Source organism: Eumetopias jubatus, unplaced genomic scaffold (assembly GCF_037043125.1).
Source record: "Eumetopias jubatus isolate StellerSeaLion01/CBP00866 unplaced genomic scaffold, mEumJub1_p1.0 scaffold_52, whole genome shotgun sequence".
Lineage (NCBI taxonomy): Eukaryota > Metazoa > Chordata > Mammalia > Carnivora > Otariidae > Eumetopias > Eumetopias jubatus.
The window spans coordinates 926,833-930,313 of record NW_028274858.1 but is presented as its reverse complement, the minus strand read 5'-3'; the positions used below and the strand labels follow the sequence as shown (position 1 = coordinate 930,313).

Below are 3,481 nucleotides of genomic sequence, written 5' to 3'. Positions count from 1 at the left end.
AGATTTAATGAGAAAATTATTCCTTACTCCTGCTTTCATCAGTATTTATATCAGCAACAGACATTGGATATTGGTTAGAACATTTTCTGCATCAATTAATATGACCACATGATTTATTAAAAATTCATTGTGCTGTATAACATTGCTTGTTTCATTCTATTGAATAACATTTGAGGTGTTTGTGCAGTCACTTGCTTAGGGTGCACAGTCTATTTATGAGCTCTAGGTTTTGCAATTCTTCTGATCTTGTTCTTACATCTATTTTAAGAAAGGTACAGGAATGTATTTTGATGATTTTGTGGGGTTGGTAATAGTGGATAGGGTTAGGGTTAGGAGTTAGGGATTAGGGTTAGGGTTAGGGTCTCCCTGTCCCCTGCTGCACAGAACTCATTCTCCTCTGGTAATAGAGTGATATTTTTGGAACATAAACTTTGGTCCTCTCTGTGGTCTGCTCCCCTCCTGCCCGTCCTCTCCAGCCTCACCTCTTCCACCACGGCCCCCCTTTCTGTGGGCCACCCAAGTGTGTGGTCGTCCCACATGTGCCCTGGGCCTGACTACAAACAAGCCTTTGCTTTTGCTGTGCCCTCTGCCAGGATCACTCTTCTATCCCCCTGCTTCATATCTGGCTTGTTCCCCCATTGGCTGTGTCTGGACTTGCCCTCTGGTGACCTGACTCATGTCTGCTGGTTGAGTGTGCTTGTCCCCTATTTAAATGTAGTGCCCTCCTTCCCTGTGTGAGCGATTTACTAACCTGCCGGGTATGGGGCAGGCCCAGGGAAGTAGCCTTAGTGCCTACGCAAAAACATCAGTCTCAGAGGGGCTCACAACACTTGCTGATAATGGGGGAGCTGCTGTCCTCACAGGGGGGAGCAGGTAGTACCCTTAAAGGGGGACCAGCCATGGGACGTGGTTTGACAAGTCTTTGAACCCTTTGGGGCCGGGGAGATGTAGACCTGGACCTGGAAGCTTACACCCTTGGATTCAAGCCTGGGGCCTAAGCAAGCCCCCTCTTCTTCCTGGTGTCATATTTTGCCTTCCCTGTCCACGGGCTGGACCTGATTCCTGATGTGGCAGAGTTTGAGGGTGACCCTTCCTAGGAATACCAGTGGCTTACGGAGCACCTTGTCAGCAGGATGCCCAGCAGCCTTCCAGGGAGGACCCTACAGAAGTGGAGACCGGTCTGTGGGGGCCAGCGGCAGCCCACTCAATGCCAAGTGGGACGGGTGGCCGGTCCTGCTGATTCTAGCCGCTCTGTAAGACATAGAAATGAGGGGGGCGCCTGGGTGGCTCAGTTGGTTAAGCGGCTGCCTTCGGCTCAGGTCATGATCCTGGAGTCCCAGGATCGAGTCCTGCATCGGGCTCCCTGCTCAGCAGGGAGTCTGCTTCTCCCTCTGACCCTCTTCCCTCTCGTGCTCTCTATCTGTCATTCTCTCTCTCTCAAATAAATAAAATCTTTAAAAAAAAAAGACATAGAAATGAGGGCTGTGCCCAAAGGTGCTTCCTTCCTGGAAGGTGGGGATGGGATCTGCAGGGGGGGGTGACCAGTGGAGGGCACCTGCAGGGTTTGCCCAGGAGCTCAGCACAGGGGGAGTGTTCCTGGCTCCAGCATGCTGACTGTGGGGCGGCATGGGTTTCCAGCCTCCGAAGCCTCAGGCTCCCCTTTGGAAGTCAGGCTGCTGATGGGCCCCATCTCTGGGAACAGACATTTTGGGAGGTCTTGCAGGCAGATTCCCTCAGGAAGGTCAGGAGGTGGCTGTGCATAAAGCAGCCCAGGGCCTGCCCCCTTGAAGAAGATGCACACGTCCATGGCCCCAACCCTGGTGTCCTGCTGCTGGCCTCTGGCAGTGACTCTCTTCCTGCCCTGTCCACTGCCCCTGTGGATGCATGGTCTTCCTGGAGCTGTTCCTGCAGATGGCAGAGAAGCACTACATGGTGGGGCACGGGGTCACCTACTAGGTTTTCACCAATCAGCTGGCTGCCAGGCCCCGTGTTCCCCTCCAGGTAGGCCAGAGGGTGGTGGTCCTCATGGTGGACACAGAGTCACATACTACGTCTTCAAAGACCAGCTGGTTGCTGTGCCTCATGTGCCATTCTGGGAGGGCCAGAGGGTGGTGGTCATCGAGGTCCACGGCGTCCTGCTCTGGCAGGATGTGTCCATGCGACACATAGCAATGATCAGCCGCTTCCTCGAGCAGCGCTTCCTCTGTGACGTGGAAGACCTGGTGTGCGTGCACGTGGATGTGGGAATGAAGTTCTGGGACCATGTGGGCATGGAGATCCTGTCCCCCCTCTTTGGCACCCCACACCCCGGTTTCTACTGGGGAGCCCATGAGGACTTTATCTACGAGTGCTGGCCACAGTCCCAGACCCACATCCCCAGGGACCAGGGCAACTTTTACTACATGGGGGCCTTTTTTGGGGAATTGGTGGTGGAGTTTCCCCAACTGACCTCGGCCTGTCACCAGGTGATGGTGGTCAACTGGGCCAATGGGATTGAGGCCATGTGGCCTGATAAGAGCCACCTGAACAGGTACCTGCTGGGCCACAGGGCCACCAAGGTGCTGTCCCTGGAGGACCTGTGAGACCCACGGCTGCTGGGCTGGCCGCCCCATCATTCCCCGGGTCATGAAGAAGCTGAGATCCATGGGTGTGCCCAAGAATCACCAGGACATCTGGAAGTCACGAGGGGCTACCCCCGTCTCCATCAGGGGGTGCTACCTTGAGCGGAGCAGTCAGAGCAGATTCCTACTTCTGTCCCCTTGAGGGAAACTGTGGAGCCCAGCACTGCTTGCACGGGCACGCCACCGCCCCAACCAGCCCTGCACACAGGAGGCCTGCCTGGGGGCACAAGTTCCTCTCTTTGTGGTCACTACATTTTGATCATTTCCAGGTCCTTTGCAGCTGTGAACGGCTCCAGTTTTATGTCGGATGTTTTTCTGTGTCAATGCTGAGCAACCGTCTTTAAAAGAACAATTGAGGGAAAAGCTTTTCTCTGTGGTTCTCAACAGACATCTCCTCTGGGGCTGGGAGCAGCCCTGTCGCAGCCATGGAGCCAGAACGGGCGCTGGCCAGGTCTTCCCTCCCAGTCCTTACACCTCACTGCAGCCATGGGGCTTCAGGGTCAGGGCGCGCCGAGCCACCTCTCAGACCTCCCAGTGCCCTCACCACCAGAGGCCTTGGCCGTGGCCACTAGCTTGGCCTCCAGGAGCGTGGAGCCCTCTGGGCTATATAAGGTTCCTGCCTTGGTTTTAAATGGCTATTTCTGTGCTGGTGTTTGTGAAAGGTGGGCACTCACTCTGTCTGGATGCGCATCACCTTGGCATTGCTCAGTGCCCACCAGTGGGTTTGCACTTGTGCACTTTCTCTGGACCAGCTGCCTGCACTGTGTCTTAGCAAGCACTTACTGAGCTCAGTCACCCAACAAGGGGCAGAGCATGAGAGCGAGAACTAAGATACAGGCTCCCTGCTCCTGGGCCCTCCA

At 55.1% G+C, this 3,481-nt stretch overlaps 1 pseudogene; it reads left to right on the top strand.

The window, feature by feature from the left end:
- The first annotated feature begins 839 nt into the window (after positions 1-839).
- Positions 840-2,763, top strand: LOC148161850 (histo-blood group ABO system transferase pseudogene; annotated as a pseudogene).
- Positions 2,764-3,481: the final 718 nt, after the last annotated feature.